This window comes from Protopterus annectens, chromosome 2.part1, assembly GCF_019279795.1.
Source record: "Protopterus annectens isolate FY-2018-M chromosome 2.part1, PAN1.0, whole genome shotgun sequence".
Lineage (NCBI taxonomy): Eukaryota > Metazoa > Chordata > Ceratodontiformes > Protopteridae > Protopterus > Protopterus annectens.
In genome coordinates, this window is record NC_056729.1 from 329,042,583 (window position 1) to 329,061,855 (window position 19,273).

The window sequence follows — 19,273 nt, forward strand, 5'->3', positions numbered from 1 at the left end:
AGAGGTAAGGGAGGCTGGCAAATCATAAAGAAGTAGGAGCTGACAACATGCCTTGCAAAACAGCTGTGGCAAAACCAGCCCTAGACTTAGAGTAGATAGGAAGGTGATAATGCTTAGAGAAAGTATGCACTGAACTCCAAGTAGCTGCTTCCAAAATATCCTTAGTTGCCACCCCCCTTAGAAATGCTGCTGAAGTGGCAGTAGCCCTAGTGGAATGAGGCCTAATCCCAGCTGGAATCTCCTTGCCATGATGGGAATAACAAAATGCAATGCAAAAGCCAATCCACCTAGAAATAGTTTGCTTTGACACAGGCTTGCCCTGTGAACTCAAAGCAAAAGAAACAAACAACTGCTGAGACTGCCTAAAATCCTTAGTCCTGCTTAAATAATAACGCAATTGCCTGTGTACATCTAAAGTGTGCAAAATCTTTTCCCCTTTATTTTGAGGGTCTGCATAAAACGTAGGCAAATGAATAGTTTGGTTTAAAGCCACACTAGAAACCACCTTAGGCATAAAGGAAGGATTAGTACGTAATGATACCCTGTCCTTATGGAAAATCAAAAAGGGCTCTACTGCCATAAGGGCCTGCAACTCAGACACCCTTCTTGCAGAAGTAATAGCCAACAGAAAAGCAGTCTTCCATGACAAGTATTTCAATTCAGCAGTAGCTGCAGGCTCAAAAGGTTGTAGAGTAAGTTTTTCCAACACAAAATTGAGATCCCAAGCAGGAGTAGGAGCTCTACGTGGGGGTCTTATATTCTGTGCCCCTCTGAGAAACTGCTTGAACAAAAGGATGCGAAAACAAAGGTGGGTCACAATCATAGTGAGCTGAAATTGCTGCAGCATGAATCTTAATGGAAGAGAAGGACAAACCTTTGTCCAATAACTCAGTAAGATATTGAAGAGCCACACTCAAATTAGGCTCTGAAATCTCCAAATTCTTTGCTGTACTCCAAAATAAAAATCTCTTCCATTTTTCTGCGTACACTCTCCTTGTACTAGGTCTTCTAGCTTCCATAATCACATTTAAAACTTGTTGAGGAAGTTGAGACCTGCTGTGTTTCAACACAGAATATGCCAGGCTGTGAGATGAAGAGAGTGAAGCTTGACATTGAGCAGATGACCGTCCTTCTGAGATAACAGATGAGGAATCAGAGGTAAAGGCCATGGAGGCTTCTTTACCAGACTCCGTAGTAGTGGGTACCAGTGTTGCCGAGGCCAATCGAGCTATCAAAATCATCCTTGGCCTGTCTTGTCTGACCTTTAATAGTACCTTTGGAAGAAGAGGCAGAGGTGGAAAGGCATACACATGAAGGTTTTTCCAACTGAAAGACAGAGCATCCACTTTCCAAGCTGTGTGATGAAACCCCTTTGTGCAATACTTTGGCAGCTGGTGGTTTAGTGGAGAAGCGAACAGATCTATGTCTGGAGTTCCCCATGACACTGTCAATTTCTGAAATACATGAAGATCCAGTTTCCACTCGTGGGGATCCATGATTTGTCTGCTTAACACATCTGCTAAGGAGTTCTGTGCTCCTGGCAGAAACCTTGCCTGAAGAGTTAGTTGCAAGCTTAGCGCAGTCTCCCATAAAATCATTGCTTGCCTGCATAGAGGATAAGAATGTGTTCCCCTTGCTTGTTGATGTACCACATGACAGTTGTGTTGTCTGTTAGAATCAACACCTGCCCTGGAAGAAGTAACTCCTTGAAAGCCATTAATGCAAACTGGACTGCTAACATCTCCTTCATGTTGATATGTAGATGCTGTAGTCTGGCAGGCCACTTGTCTTGTATCCACTTTCCATTTAGATGAGCTCCCCAAGCAATGTCCGAGGCATCTGTCGTTAAAATCTGACTTGCCTCTGGCCGGGTCACAGAGAGTCCCTTGTTTAGGTGACATTCCTGAGCCCACCACAAGAATTCTTTTTGAAGGCAAGGTATTATTTGAATGACAGTGTCCAAATCCTGGCAGTGCTGTGTCCATACATTCTTGAGATACCATTGTAGCTTCCTCATATGCAGCTTGGCATTGGGAAGCACCAGAATACAAGATGCCATGAACCCTAATGCTTGAAGGACTGTCCTTGCAGTCAGCACGGACTGATGAGATAGTTGATGGAAGTAAAGTGACAGACTCTTTTGTTTGTCCGGGGTTAAAAAGGCCATCTGGGCTGCTGTATTCAGTCTCACACCCAGAAAGCACATGTCTTGAGAGGGTACTAGACTGGACTTTATTTCGTTCACAGAATACCCTAGGCATCTTAGCACTGCTATAACATATTCCAGATGCTGTAGAAGGTCTTCCTTTTCTTGAGCCAGAATCAGGCAGTCGTCCAAGTAAGGATAGATTTGAATTCCTTGAAGCCTGAAGTAAGCTATCACTGGAGCCAGAACCTTTGTGAATACTCTGGGCAGTAGATAAGCCAAAGGGCAATGCAGAGAACTGATAATGAGAATTTCCAGCTCGAAACCGCAGATACTTCCTGCAACTTAGCCTTATAGGCACATGAAGGTAAGCTTCCTTGAGATCTAAAGTTACCATCCAGTGATCTTTGCCCAGCAGAGGTAAAAGCTGTTGTAACGTCAACATCTTGAACTTGGGAATGTCCAAAAAAGTGTTGAGGAGAGATAAATCCAAAATTGGTCTCCACGTGTTCCCTTTCTTTGGTACTAGGAACAGGCGAGAATAAAATCCTAGGCCCCTTTCTGATACAGGGACTGGCTGAAAGGCCCCGATCTGGAGTAACTGAGAAACGTGCTTGTGGGCCTCCTTTGTTTGTGGAGGGGGAACGTCTGGCATGCCTTTGAAAGGGGCATTGTATGGAAATAAAATCTGTAACCGTGGTGAATGATATCCAACACCCATTTGTCTTGAGTAATTAAATCCCAATTTTCTTTGAAAAGAGACAGTCTTCCTCCCAAAGGAGCTGCCAGGCGAGAATCTACTGGCAGCTGAAAAGACAGGTCATTGGGTCTGTTTACGAAAGGACTGACCCCTGCCCTCACCAGAAGTCTGAGCAGGTGAACTCCCTGTTCTAGGCCTAAAAGAACCTTGAGCCCTGCCCCTACCACGTCTAGACCTACCCCTAGACTGGGAATCATAAGCAGGATATGTCCACCCCTTAGCAGGCCAATTTCTACTAAACTTGGGTGGCTGCACCTGCAAAAACTCTTTAACAGTTTGCATAGACTTAGCTTTGTCCTCCATTTTCTTTAAAACTGCTTCCACAGGCGATCCAAACAACACATCAGACTGTAAAGGAGCATCCAAAATCCTTGTCTTAACATGCTCAGCTAAATTCTGATCCTTCAACCAGGCATGCCTGCGAAGAACAGAACTAGTAGCAGCCACCCTCGAGGAGGCCTGTACAGCATCAAAACCACATTGCAAAGAATGCTTACCCACTTGTTCAGACACATGAACCAAATCCAGCAACTCTTTACACTCAATACCTTCCGCCAAAGCATCCACCTTAGATTTTAATTGTGAAAGGAAATAATTCTGATATTTTAGCATGTGAAACTGACAATTCAACGCTCTCATGGCTAGAGTGGAAGAAGTATACATTTTCTTTCCCCACCTATCCAAAGCCCTTGCCTCTTTATCAGTGGGAACAGGATTTTTAACCACAGAAGCCTTAACACCTTTAGGCCCTTGAGAAATAGTTTCTGGGTCCGCCCTAGGACTCTTAAACAAATACTTATGAGCTTCGGGCACCCTATAATACCTATCAGGCTTAACAGGAGCAGGAGGCAAAGAGTCAGGGTTCAGGGAAGCCTCTGCAAAACATCTTCCACCACATTCAACACAGGAGGAATAGCTAAGGGCCTATGCTGGGGTAAAACAAGAATTCCCTAAGCCTTTTCCTGGAATCAGAGTAATCCTGGCCTTCCCATTTAAAGTGCTCCCTCATGGAATGCAGAGTCTCTGAAAATGAGAAATCCTCAGGAGGAGAAGCTGTAGGAGTGGAATCATCCACATCAGAATCAGAATAAGTAGGATACTCCTGCAAGTCTTCCGCAGAAGACTCTGAAGCCTCTGAACACTGTTCAAAACTATCAAACTCGGTTCCACCCTAGGCCTCTTATCAGGCGGGGCATAGAACCTCTAATCATAGTAATCAAATCTTCTGCCATTTTAAGCATATGTTTCTTAGGTACAGAACCCGAAATGCTAGGAGAAGCCCCCACTGAAGCTAAACTAGGCCTACCTCTCAAAGAAGTTTTGGCAACAGAAGGAGAAGCTCTAACTACCTTGGGAAGAGAGGGAAGAACAGTTACCTGAGAAGCCCCCTCAGCCTGGCCTACCTCCTGAGAAGGCACATCCTGTAACAGTAAAGTTTCTGCCTGAGACTCCATGGAAACTCCTGGCAAAACCTCTGGCTCCACTGAGCCTTCTAAAGAACCGACGTCCGGGACTGCCGGTTCATCAACCCTAGGCTTCACTGTTTTGTCCTTGCGCTTCTTGGAGGCGGCCGGAACATCCGGCGGCATTTTATAATTGCAACGCTTCCCAAACACTAACCTGGCACAGTCTAACCTCCTCTTAATAGTGCGTTTGTTAAACCTAGCACAAGAGCGGCAACCAACAACGTCGTGCTCAGGCCCTAAACAAGGTATACACAAGGTATGGTAATCCCTATGAGGTATCTGTTTCCCACAAGAAATACAGTTATTCACTTTTTCTGACATCCGGTAAAATACTGAGGCAAGAAAAACCAAAATGTTCCCCAACGGGGTACTTAGCCAACTCTGTTTCGGTCTGAAACTCCGGTTTCGGAAATATTTCAGAACGCCAACCTGCACTCGCAAAACTGCTTCTGCATCGGACCATGCGGCAAAAAAGACTGAGGATATGACGTCGGTCATGCGCATTAGTACCCTGACGTACTGACGTCAGTCTAATGCGCCCTGACCGACGTCAGCCTTATACTCTGGTATTCGGGCCGACTGGACGCGGACTATACCCCAATAGTAAGGACTGCAGCAATGGAAAACGAAGAACATCTGCAGTGGCAAAACCAGCTCTGGATTTAGAAAAAAAATAGGCATGTGGTAATGCTTGGTGAAGGTATGTACCGAGCTCCAGGTAGCAGCTTCTATGATGTCCCTGGGTAGGGACACCTCTGAGAAAGGCTGTACAGCTAGATGCAGATGATGGAATGTGATCTTATCCCCTGTGGGGTAGGTTTTCCATGGTACTTATAGCAGAAATTAATACAATGGGCCATCTACTTAGAAATGGTTTGCTTTGAAATGGCCTTCCCCTCTGCCCCTGCAGCAAAGCCAACTAGCAGCTGTTCAGATTTTCTGAGAGGCTTAAACCTGTCCAAATAAAAATCTAAGTTGCCTGTGCACATCCAAAAGAGTGCAGTATTCGTTCTCCTTTGTTTTGTGGATTTGGGAAAAGTAGGCAAATGAATGGACTGATTAAGGGCCACACTAGACACCACCTTAGGCATAAAGGAAGGATTGGTCCTGAGGGACACCCTGTCTGCATGGAAGATGATGAATGGCTCCAGTGCCATGAGGGCCTGTAATTCAGACACTCTTCTTGCTGAAGTGATGGCTAGAAGGAAGGCTGTTTTCCAAGAAAGGAATTTCAACTCTGTAGTTGCAGCTGGCTTAAAAGGAGGTAGAGTGAGCTTTTCCAATACAAAGTTAAGGTCCCAGGCTGGAGTAGGGACTCTCCTGGGTGGTCTTAAATTTTTGGCCCCTCTGAGGAATTGCTTTAGCAGGGGGTGAGAGAAGAGGGGTGGTTCAGTATTATAATGAGCTGAAATGGCAGAGGTATGAATTTTAATTGACGAGAAGGAAAGGCCCTTGTGGAGTATCTCTTTTAAGTACTGAAGAATATGCGGTAAGCTGGGCACTGTTGTGCCCATCCCCGGAGTCTGGCTCCAGGAACAGTATCTTTTCCACTTTTCAGCATAGGATTCTCCAGTACTAGGCCTCCTTGCCTCCAGAATGACATCTATCACCTGCTTACTGAGAGATGTTATTGGAGAGCTCAAGGAATTAGCCAGGCTGCAAGGTTCAGGGTTTGAAGTTGAGGGTGCAGAATCTGGCCCTCCTACTGGGACAGCAGGGAAGGGGTCTGAGGCAGGTGCCATGGTTCCAGCAGTGACATACTGCGCAAGAGGGGGTACACCAGTGTTGGTGTGGCCAGTCTGGTGCAATCAGTATTTCCTTGGTTTGCCCTGTTTGATCTTTAGCAGAACTTTTGAAAGGAGAGGCAGAGGGAGAATGGCATAAACTGAGAGGCTTTTCCAGGTGAAGGACAGGGCATCCACTTTCCAAGCTTGACTGTGGGAAGTCCTTGTGCAGAATTTGTCCAATTGGTAGTTCTGCAAGGAATGCAGTACGAATTAAAATCTTTGAAGTATTTGCTTTCCACACGTAATACAACTATTAACTTTTACTGACATCGGTTAAGAACAAGAAAAATGATCCCCAACGTGGTACTTAGCATTTTAAGACTTCGGTTCTGAAACTCAAATGAAAATTTCAGGAGTCGGCCGACCGGCACTTGTAAACTGCTTCTGCCTCGGGCACCACGCAGCAAGAAAGACTGATGTAATGGCGTTGGCTGCATGTTTTATACCCATGACGACCTGACGTCATGGAAGAGGAGACAGCATCCAATGCAGGAATCCAAGTCTTTGATATTCAGGCCGGCTGAGGGCTACCTGCATGCAGATAACCCAAATGTAATGACTGCAACAGTAACAGAACATCTTGCAGATAATTATCAGCCAATGTGCAAGCAAAAAAAAGTTACATATTTACCATAATACCAGACTGTCATGATCCAGTATCACTATTTTAACAACAGGACTGCTACACCACAGGCAGAAATCCCTAAAACACCCTTAAGAATCCCCTAGACTCAAACTACTCTTCTAACTCTCAATGTACGCTGGCACATTTTGGGAAAGTTTACTTCTGAGAGTACAGGAACAGTGAGCAGGTTTGTTCAAATTAAAAGGCATGGATCATAGATCTAACAATATGGTAAGTAGTCGGTCCCCTTTCATAATCGGGACAGCATCCTTAGCTTCTTCACTTGGGAGGCATAATGACAGAACAACTGGAAGAATGGTAGCCCTGAAGATCAATCTAGACCCTCAGGATTACTCGTGAGACACAAGATGGGTGTGTACAGACAAGCCCATGTTACAGCTGCACAAATTGAGGAATTACTTAAAACCAACCCTGTGTCAAGGGCTATAGCTACATTACCGATTCAGTCTAAAAATCACTTACTCTGAAAGCATTCATCCCTCTTTGTTCATAGCAGAGAGTACACAAAGCTGCTCCTCCTTTCTAATATCTTTGGTTTAGTCAAGGTAAAACTTTAGTGCGTATCTATACAGTGTAGTTAATACTTCCCTCAGTTAGAAAACTGTAGAAAAATTACTTAAGTTTATGAACTGGTACCTATAATCTCCATGGTTACTTTAGGAATGACAGCAAGGTTGATGCATAAACAAGCACAATCTTTACGGAGTATAACATAGGGAGGCTTGGATTAAGGGATCCGAAGTTCTAATACCATTTCGGATGAATTAATTGCATGTAAAAAGTTGTCCTTCAAGACAAATATCATAGATTGGCTTTGATTGCAAGAAGGCAGTGTTGGTGTCTCAAACATGAGATTCAAATTCAAATGAGAAGATTCATTGAGAGATGTGTTAAAGGGTCTTACGTAGACTTAAAAACATGAGTGATGAGAAACAAAGACCCTGGTGAACATCTGCAATGTTTGCCATCAGTACCTTTATAGTAGACTAAGTTACAGTATGTGTCAAAAAGGTCTGCAAAGAACTGGAAAGCCACCAAAACTGGGGTAAACAAGGGTACGAGACCTTGTCTAGGGACAAAAACAGAAAATTTCACTCACTCAATCCTGCGAATCTCTCTCCGGTAGAGGATTTTTGCACAGCAGAAATGTGACCATCCTAAGAGGACAACTATGGTCCCTGGCCATAAATGGAAAGACAAAACTATACAGTCAGTATGACCATCCAGCTGCTAAACCTGGACAGACAGCTGAAGAGACTTTGAAGGGTCTGAGAAGAGGTTTATCTAGAGCAGTAAGGTTATCCAAATTTACTTAGAAACAATTCAAAGCCTCAAGAATGCCTCTAGCCTCAACCAGCTTTCTTCAGAAAGCTGGTTAGAAGGGAAACAGAGGAAAGGTGCTGGCCCACAGTCTCTTGGAAAGTCCAACCTTCTGGGCGAATGTGGGAGAAGCTGCTGCATTTGACATGGCATCCTTAAACATCAACTGAACCCCTCTCTGTTCCTGTACCATCCAATCTCTGTTCTCTTCACATATTTACACCCCATTTAAGACACACTTTTCCCATCAAAAGAAATCTATGTGGCACAACTATCCTTTGTTTTACTTAACATAATTTACTGAAAAACCCTAGTATAACTGGAAATCCACGCCAACAAATACTGAAAAGCTTATCCTACTTAATCTCAGAAAGGAAACCAGATTAGAGACAAAATAAGGTCAAAACTGAACACTGCAGAGAAATCCAAAATGGCAAACACTAGGTAATCCCAAGAAGTTCTGGAGGGATCCATTTACTCTTCTTTCTTCAAACCTCATTATACCCAAAAACTTTCCACCTCTCCTCTCAAAGGAATTAAAGATAGCATCAGTAACCCACCTCATACTACCAACCCTTTATTTTCAAGTTCCCCAGCTTCAGCATCCACAGTCCTGTCATATTAATATCTGCAGTACCCCCTTTTTGTTTTATTTTAAGGTTGCATCTAATAGTTAAATTAAAAAACTTCTGGAGAAAATTTCCCATTCCCATCATACTTCCAGTCTACTCATCCAGATATTTAAAGGCTTGACAGCAAATTACTAAACAAAAGTATTGTCTTCATCTTCAACCTTATTACCACTACTGGCATACTACCAAGCATGCTCTTGTCGAAGAGCCAATCTTTTTGGTAAGAGAGCAAGTACTAGGCTAGCTGCCCTTGTGGGCTATTTTAAATCTAATTTCCCCTTTTGTCCTAGAAATAACCTAACCCACTTGTTAGAGACTGGCCTTACCCATCCCATGACTGATAATTGTACATTATCCCTAATAAGAACAATTGGGATTAGGCCACAGATATTTGTAGAGAGACCCATGCATGGGATAAAGCATTTAGGAGCTGGCTCTGTATATTAGTGCTACAGGGGGCAGTCCCGAGGTAAATTTTCTGTTTCCATCCATAAATCTAAGTTGTGACAGGGATAGACTTTGTTTTATGTGGATGGGAAGTCTGTTCCATAGCAGCGTTATCCTCTGTAAAATATATGCGTCCTCCCAAACATTCTGTTGATGTTGCACAAGAGGTTTAGATCCCTACACAGAGTATTTCTGATGCCATCTGACTTGCCGATTTTCAGTAAATCCATTGGTAACGAGTCAAAGGATGCTTTGTATGACAGATACAAGTCCCCATATTTAGGCTTTGTACTCTTAATAAGGTAACTCTGTGGGCATTCCAGTTGTTGTATATGCCAGGACAGATGCATGCCAAACGGGGCATTACAGTCAATGATTAGATGAATGAGGACCATGTACATGCCAAAGGGGGGATTATAATCAATGATTAGATGAACGAGGACCATGTAAAGGGGACAATAGCATCCCTAAATAGACACAATCCCTTTGTTTATAAGCTGTGCAGTAGAGAAGGACTTTCTTACAACAGATACAAAAGTTAGGTTACTGTCCAAATAAATTCCCAAATCCTGAACAACTGTTCATACAGACTTAAAAGATTGAGGACCTTTATATATCATAGCTTTACACTTCATATCTGCCTTTATTTCTCCAAGTCTTTTGGGTTTCTAATACCATGACGGAAATGGACCCCATTCCTAATTCAAAGTACGATTAAAGTTCACGGAATTAGTATTGCTTCAATCTTTGATGTCAGCCAAAAGTGCTCTTCGCAGCACCTGCAATGTGCCCAGTAATGACGACTCCTGCAATTCACACGGGGTTACATGTATTGGTAACATATCTAAATATGACTGCAGATTCTTTTTTGATTAGACCCATTACTCCTACTACTATTGGAACTACCTGGGTGTTTTTCTTGCACATTGCTCTCGTTTCTGCCTGCAGATCCTGATATTTTAGGACTTTGTCTCTCTCTGTACGCAAGACACTGTAGTCACTGGGTGTGGCAATTTCAACGATCAATGCTACTTTGTCTTCTTTTCACGAACCACTATATGCAGTTTTCTAGCATCTATCTTTTGAACTGTTGGTAATGGATGATCCTATGTGATGTTAACTTCATTTTCTATGATACTTTGTGGCTCATGATTCCAGTGTTTTTCAGCCACTTCAATACCATAATGTTTGCACAATGCCCAGTGCAACAACCTTGCCACATTATTATGCCTTTCAGTTTACAGTCCTTCTGGTATTAATATGTCACAACCCGCAACGAGGTGTGTGACTCTTTCCAATTCAGTTTTATAAAACCTACATTTGCCTATTTCTCCCACATGTTCAATAGACTCAACCAACATGTATGCAGCCCACCATCATGGGCCCCCAATATTAATCTCTGTCATCTCTTTGTTTGAATTCGCCTCTCCTTAACCATTCCTGATCAACATGAGGTTCTTCCATAAGTTTTCTATAACTGCAACTGTATTTATGCATTTTTCACACTTCTTGGCTTCTCATCTGGTCCTTTACCTTATACTCTTTAGTTTGTTTTTTGGCACATTCAGTTGCTGCCGGATTTTTACCTACTTCTGGTTTGATTTCCATTCCTGCCTGACGCCGATATGCTTCGGATAGATTTATTCTCTTCATGTTTCAAAACTCACTACATTCGGGTCTTGTGAGGTCAGCAGATGTGTGTGGAGTCCCACAACTGCAGATCTATACATGAGGCCCATCCCTCCTTCGGAACGGGGAATATATAATCTTGGTATGCACTGGGTTTTTTTATAAATCATTTGGTGAGCATTAAGCATCCTTCTTGCTTTTACATCTAATCTATCCAACACATTTTGGGGCCATCACTCCAAAATTAAGTTAGGAGAAGAGCAAATTGGTTTACAGCTTGGATTTTGTTCTAAGATGTCAATGTTGTTTTCAGGATTAATTTAAGTCTTCTAAAAGTATTCCTTACATTTTTATTCACATTTGTTCATGTTTCATTGTTGATATTTCAATTCCCAAATATTTATATACACTCCCCTCTTGCTAAAGTTTTTTTATATCCCATTCTTGTCCAAACTGATGCTTTCCTGGTACTGCAACTTTCCTGCTTTAAAAGGTTGCTTTTGCACATTTATCAAGCCCAAATGATATTCTTGTAGCATCTGAAAACGTTTTTGACAAGCAGTTGCACTTTCAGTTCCTCAACTGATGACCTATACAGTTTTAGATCAACAAAGAGAAGATGAGAAGTCTCTCTACACTTTGTTGTTTTCAAGGAGCTGAATTATAGCCATGGCCTAAAAGTAGACAGCTTAATGGGTTAAGGGTAAGGCAGAAAAGCAGTGGTGACAGAATGTCACCCTAGAATATCCCCCTTTGAATTTTTACCTCTGGAATAATAATTTGTCCTTTATCATGGCTTAACTGCAAAGTGGTCTGCCACTGTTTCATAGTCACTGTAATTGTAGTCTTATCAGTGTAGGGTGTATCTTGTACATTTTTAAGAACTCTTATCCATGAATGCGGGATACTATCAAATGCTTTTTTGTAGTCAACCCATGCCATACTTAGATTTTTCTTCCCCGCTTTTTACAGTTCTCCACTATGACTAACAACAAATGATCATTTGTTCCATATGACTTTTTATTGCCCTTTTGTTCTATTGCCATAATTGAGTTTTCTTCTAAAATGACTATAAACTCTGTCGGCATCAATTCCAGTGTATAGTTTATATGTCATCGGAAGGCAACTTATTGGCCTATACTTTTTTTTAGGGTAGCTTGCAGGTTCACTCTCAGGTAGCATTGTTTTTCCTGTTAGCTGGGTTGGTGTCTCTTCGGGGTGCTCATATAAATAGTCCTTACTCATGGCTAAATCTTTGTGCAAAGATGCCAATACCTTTAGCCAAAAGTTGGGTACTTTTTCTGGGGCTGGGGTTTTCCAATTAGAGATTTTTCTTAACTTTGTTTCAACCTCTCTTGCTGTTGCTTCATCCCATTTCATATCTTGTACCTTTAAACTTCTTATTCTTTTACTTCTATCCATTTAGCATCTTTGTTATGTTCCACAGGATCTGCATAGATACTTCTCCAAAATGTATCAATTTCTTCCTTTTTTGGCGGTCTTTCAATTCCTTTTACATCGTTTCCTAATTCTAGAGGAAACTTTTTGGGGTCATCAATAAATTGCTTATTTTGTACTTTTCCTTTATATTTTTCTGTGTATCTTAAGTTTTTCCACTTGTGCTGAGATTTTTAGTTTATTTGTGGCAATGCACGACAGATCCTGGTCTGTTCTAATACTGTGCATTAATTTTATCTCATCTATCTTTCTTACTATTTTTATCTGTTGCCTCTTCTATATTCCTCTAACAGTGACATTTCTTGTCTTAATTGCTTTTATAGTTCTCTCTATTAGATTCTTCCACAGTGGTATTGGATTTCTCCCCTTCCTTTCCCTCACTACCCAGAGTTCTTGTGGTAGAACTTTATCAGTTATTAATTTAGCTGCACAGTAATATATCCCATTTACTTCTGTTATATCGCATGGATCTCCTTGGACAGTCAATTACTGTGTTCATTTGTTTCATTAAACTTCTCACTTTTTGGGTTTTACTGGTCTTCTGCAGTCTATTTCTTTCATTAATCTTAATATGCCCGTTTATGTCTATTAAAATCAAGCAACTCTTCTCTTAACTCTTTTTTTTTCTAAATTAAAGGACACATAATTTTGTTGTCCATTTCCTGCAGGCATTCTTTAGAAAGTTCAACAGCATTTTCCTGTGACACATTCTCTTCAAATTCTTGCTGTGCCATCCGTTGCTCTGTCATATAGGAATTCACTGGCCTATCACTATCAACTGCATCAGTTTCCACAGATTCCAGTTCCTTCCCTTGCTTTCCAGCTTCAAGTGAACATTTACACCGATTTCCTGTGGAAGACTCCAAAATATCTTCATATGGCACCTGACCAATTGCTTCCCGTTCCACTGGTTTCCCCTCAATTTGGATATCCATTGCTCTATCCTGTTGTGATGCTTTAAGAATTAGATTTTCTACACTGCATTCTTCACTTCACAGGTACTCCATAGCCACAGTTTCTATTTCTTTCTCCATTACTAATCTCCTTTTCTACTTTTCATCTGACTTCTTATTTTTTGTATTGCAAAGTTTTCCATGTCCGGATTACTTTGCCTGTATTTCTCTTCAAATATCTTTGGTGCTGCTTTTCTGTATTGGTTAGCTTTGCTTTCTCCTTTGCATAAATATTACACCATATTAAATCTCTTTCTTTCCCATGTCCATATTTCTTCTTCAGATGTCAAGATCTTCCTGCTTCTCCTTATTTTGGGGACTCCCTCCATCATGCTGTGATGTAACCTATACTAGACCTTCACCAAATCCTTCAATTCGCAGGCACTCCATAACTTCAACTATTATTTTTTTTTCTTCTACTTCACTAATCTTCTTTTCTCCATTCCCTCTTTTGTCTGTATTTCTCTTTGAATATCTTTGGGGCTACCTTCTTTATATTGATTAATTTGGATTTTCCCTTTGCATAAACATTGCACCATATCAACTCTCTTTTTCTCATGTCCATATTTCTTTTTTATACTTTTCAAAAATCTCTTAAGTTTTGTTTATATTTTTACACTTCCTCAGATGCTTCTTTTTCCAAACAGATCAGAGTTTCTTGATTTATAAATTGGTTTTCACAAATCTGTTGCATTAAATGAATACAAATGTTTATTTGAAGCTTCTGACAGTTTTTCTTGTGGAAAAAATATTTCTTTTCTCTAATTTCTCACTTAATTGTTTTGTATATCTTAGGCCTGGAAATTCTGGGCTTTTTGCATAATAGTAACAATGCATAATTTCTTTCTTCCTCAATAGTCCAACTTTATCGTCTTTATGCCTCTTTATGGCCTATCAGTTTTTGTGGACTACTACTTCTTTCTCCAATGGGGGGGGGGGGGCATCCTCCACCTGGCCCGTCCCCATTGTAGGAATGGTTCAGCATTTTGTGGATTCTACACGGTCATTTTTTCTAGTCCTGGCACCAGTGTGCCTACCCGGTTTGGGCACTTTTATCATGGGTCTTGGGCACCCACTTCTCTGTCCATGATATATGCTATATAAATACATTCTATATTATCAGCGTCGTCTCTGTGAGATTTTGTGAAAACAGGGTCCACCTCGTGAAGATACTCACGAAGACTTGAGAATGAATTTAATTTCAGCAATACTTCCTTGCTGACTTACCTCTCCATTCAGACCCCATCTGCCTTTTTAGGACAGCTGGCTGACCATTAGGAAAACTTCAAGCAGTAACACACATCCCCTAGAGCAGACATTTTAAAAGGAACAGATGTGGGTTCTGGAAAATCCTAGTGCAACAACTCAGTATTTTCTGAGGGACTGAGAAACTTCAGTGTTTTCCCAGTGAAAACAGTGGTACATTCTAGCAATAGTCTCAGAGAGAGAGAGACAAAAGAAAAAAAAGAGAGACTTTCTATTATCTCATATATCCTCTCTTATCACATGCAACAACTATCTCCTTATTTCTAATATCTGTCCCACCACTAAAAATCTTTAAAAAATAAACGGTTATTAAAACACATTGCCAACTAAGCAACAATTTAACTTCTATCCCAGTTACATCGCTATTACAGTCACACTCTTTCTTACTGGTCAGATCAATTTCAAAAAGAAGCAAGGTAAAATAAATTTAATATTAGCAAAGCCTTTGATACCACTGGTCACGCCAACTAAGGTCAGACTGGGTTGTCTAATGATGGCCTGCACTGGTTTACAAATTCTAATTGCATTTTCACTCTAAATCAGACCAAACACAACCCTTACCTCAGGTTCCAAGGCTCTGCCCTGGGACCACTATTCTCCTTTAATGACCTTCCCTGGGATCTCCCCCTCACCAACTAACTCTTCTATGCTGATGACATTGCTCTACTTAAGATAGGACTTCTCCTGGATTACAAAATGAATTTCAGATTGAATCCACAGCCATTAGGAAATGACTTCACATACATAGAACTACAAGCCAATACTAAAAATCACTCAATTTTTGGGACATAAAACCAGTTTAGAAAATAACCATCACAGATTCAACAGGTTCACTACTACCCTTCATCACTGCCTTACCATTTATAGGTTCACATGTATTTACTAGGTTAACAACCACAGGGGCCTTTTTAAGCCTACTCAGGCATCCTAAATCTCTAACAAGTTCCGGTACCATTGATAAGTATAAGCAGGGGCTTGGAGTGGTGAAGCATTTACAAGCAGAGGCCTGTGAGATAAACCATTTACAGGCCGCCTGTGTCCATTAAAGACAAAAGGTGCCAAACCAAGGATGAATTTCCTGTTCCCCAACCAATTGTCCAAGTTGCACTTGAAACGGTTCCGGGAGGAACTCTGCTTCACATGGATTGGGAGTCTATTCCAGAGAAGAGGTGGTCTCTGGGACACATACCTGTCCATCCAGCAATCCTATTTATATCACACTCAAGGTTAAGTCTTTAGAACAGGAAATTCTGGTGCTGTCTGTTTGAATATGCAGGAGGTCCATCAGAGCAGGGTCTGACAATGCCTTGTATGCCAGACATAGCTCTCCTCTTAACAGCCTGCAGGAGACTGACTTTAGGCGGTCTGCATAGACAGATTACTTACGCCCTATACTCTTAGTGAGGAACCTCTGTGAATATTCCAATTGTTGGAAATGCCTGGTTAAGTACATACCAAAGGGGGCACTGTACTCAATGATAGGTCTGATGAATGAACACAGTGAAACAATGCGTCCTTGGACCTAGATGCAATACCTCTGTTTAAAAGTTGCACTACACGGAATGATTTCCTCACTACTGTAGACACATAATGGTCAAATGCCAAAATAATGTCTGTGAGTGCCCCCAAGTAGCAGATAACTGGATAAACTCTTAGCGATGTGTTGTCAATAAGATTAGTTACCAGGGATGGAAGACTTCCCAAAGTATACTACTATGCATTTCGTTTTAGCCCATGGCTCTGGCACCAGTTGTTTGTCTGCGTCAACTCTTCCAAGAGAATTTGTGTTGGTGGGCGATTCAGTGATGGCTCCTAATTTGCAATCATCTGCAAATTTAAACAGCCTGAGGCCACCGACCATTGGCCTTGACTTCAGAGAAATAAATGCCAAAAAGGAGCAGTCCCCGGACAGATCTCGGAGGGACTCCACTTGCGACTGGCCTCTTTGTAGAGGTGGAATCCCCAATTCTAACTTTTGGCCTTCGTTACTGTAGAGACTTGACAAACCATAACCATTAACATTCTTCTACCTAGGCTTGAATGTAATCTACATATCACAGTGCGGTGATATTCAAAAAAGTAGCACTCCACTTCAAAAAGCTGAAAATCAAATTCCCCATTTCATTCACCACTCCAATAAAACTGATAATCATTGCCCTAAACTTAAAGTAAAATGGCTACAGTGACCGACGGGGCATTTCTCCTAATCCCTTTCACTTTTTATTCAAGGCTACTGTCCATCCCGCTCAATAAATTACAGATTAAAAACTTCCAGCTATTCCCTTTAGAATTCTAACTCACACCACCCTTCCAGACCATCCTCCTTTACCTTTGCAACCTGTAAATATCCTTCTCTAAACTTCCTCCAGTTTGGTTAACTCTGTACCAGAACCTAATCAAACAAGAAGAAAATACCATCATTTTCAAGAAGTCGCTTCATTCTCATTGCTAAAGGAAAACAAATGTAACTGCTTCAGATATACTGGCTAAAGCACTTCTTTGCCCTTCATACCAGAACTGTAAACTCTGATCATTATATCCCTCTCTAGTTCTACTCTGTGAACATATACTAGGGGAAAGGTGTCAGAGTAAAATCTTATTGTTCTAATAACCCTTTTGTTCCACTGTGGGTACACCCATTTCCATCTATTCTTTTTATTATACTCAGACATGATACTTTCCTCTTGTATATTTCTTGTGTTATCACACACACACACACACTTGGATATTCTTGTGTTATCATATGCTCTTCAGAACTCCATACACTAGACAAACAGCATGCAAAGGAGTCTCACTTCATAAATTTAACCTACTCAAACACTTTACCCTTTAATTAAACAGATACTTTGTTATTAACTCAAACTGAATCATAATCTTTGCACTACTTTAAGTTTCTGTACATCTTAAACCCATTTTTTGTAATAGGTCAGCATCTTATAATCCGGACATCTGTCATTCCCTCTTTCATTAGTAGTGAGTCTGCACAGACAGCTGGCAAACAGCCACTGCATTGCACATCTGCACTGCTGCACTTCTTGCACAATAGGTCTACTACCATGTCTAGTAATAGTTATTTAAATACAATTTTACACCATTCTCGTAATATGCTACTTTACTAGTCAGAAAGTACAGTTGTGCAAGTAGACTTACCATAATAGCAGATGCTCGAATAAACACTGCTACAGTAGATATCCTACATACAAGATATAACAGATGGAATGTGGCTTGCCAGTTTCCAGAGCTTAAAGCCACATTCCATGTGCCCAAACCATTATCAGTTCAAGCAGAGCAAAATTAAAAGACAGCTTGGGTACCAAGCCCTTTAGAACTTAAATGCCAACCGAGAGGGTTCACTTATCATAGTATCGAATGTGGATGCTATGCACACAGAAAAACGAATTGCAGATGTCTGAATTTCCGTGAGCCGAGCATACCATGTTCGAAAGTCATATCAGCGAATGCTACTGTGCATTCAATGATATGAACTTGAGAAAATGCACAGAGATCACAGTAGTGCGGTGTGGGTATTTATCCCTTTCATCACTGTAGTGGGATCTCGGGAGTTGGAATATATAGTTTGCAGAGGGTGTGGGGGGCAGGGGGGCTTGCAAAACCACGATGTTAATAATAGAGTTTCACATTATGTGTGCTCCTATATGGCAGTCACGTGCTCTATTCGACATCAAAGTCAAATCTGCTGAATTTGTTCAGCAGATTCAATATTGTGTATAGTTGCTTAGTCTCAGATTTGTACTTTTTTCGATGTGACCGGAACGATGTATTGCCAGTCGATATTTTGATAGTAAACCAAAAGAGGAATGCTAGGGCCCTGAAAGTGATTTTTATTTGACTAGTATTGACCAAGTCCTCACCCTAGTTATAAAAAGTACACAGAAATAAGGAGGATGGAGGAAGGGAACGGCTACTGCAGCAGTGATCACGTGAACATCTACTGCTACAGTAAGTTTGCTTATATCATAAGACTACTGCTCCTTCGCTGCATGGGTACACAGACTATCATACCTTCTACTGACTGGGAGGAGGAAAGATGAGGGTCCAGAAGTCCAGACCTGGAGAAGGAATTCAATTTCTAGTGCTTTGTAATGGGCAGATGACCAAGTAGCTGCTTCTAGAATCCACACCTTTCCAAAAATCCAATGATGAAGCAAAATCTAGTACAGTTTTTCCATGCCTGGAATTCCTTCTTACCATGGTGGGTATTTTGAAATGGTACATCTGAGACATCCTGCTTTGCCATGGGTTGTCTTGTTTTTAAACCTTGATCAGAGTCTGAAGGCTTTAGTTCTGTCACAATAACAGAATTGTCTTTGGACAGAGTATGAAGAATCCTCTCCCTCTCATTTTAAGTTCTGAAAAGACAGGAATAGAAAAGCTTGGCTCAAAGCAAACTCCAATACCACTTCAAGCATTAAAGAATGATTAGTTCAAGGAAATCCCGTCTTCGTGGAAAGAGGACTGACCCACCACTAAAGCTTGCAACCCAGACACTCTTCTATTGATTGTTCAGGCTTCTGGAAGAAATCCCTACCCACGTTACGAACCTCAAATTTATCGTGAATAGCTTTGTTCAAAAAGAGCAACAGTTAATTTTCGAAAACCAAGTTGAGATTCCAAGGAACAGCTACCTGCTTTCTGATGGTCTAATACACAACACCCCTTTCAAAAAACATTTCAAATGCATTCCCATGTAAAACTGAAGATCTATGGGCAGATTAGCTAAAAGATAAAACAAATGAACCTCG

At 41.2% G+C, this 19,273-nt stretch overlaps 1 protein-coding gene across 2 annotated transcripts in view; it reads right to left on the reverse strand.

Moving 5' to 3' along the window:
- The window catches only part of RBPJ (recombination signal binding protein for immunoglobulin kappa J region), a 1,681,970-nt gene that overhangs the window by 1,617,710 nt on the left and 44,987 nt on the right, over positions 1-19,273 (reverse strand). The gene's annotated exons all lie outside the window — the stretch shown is intronic.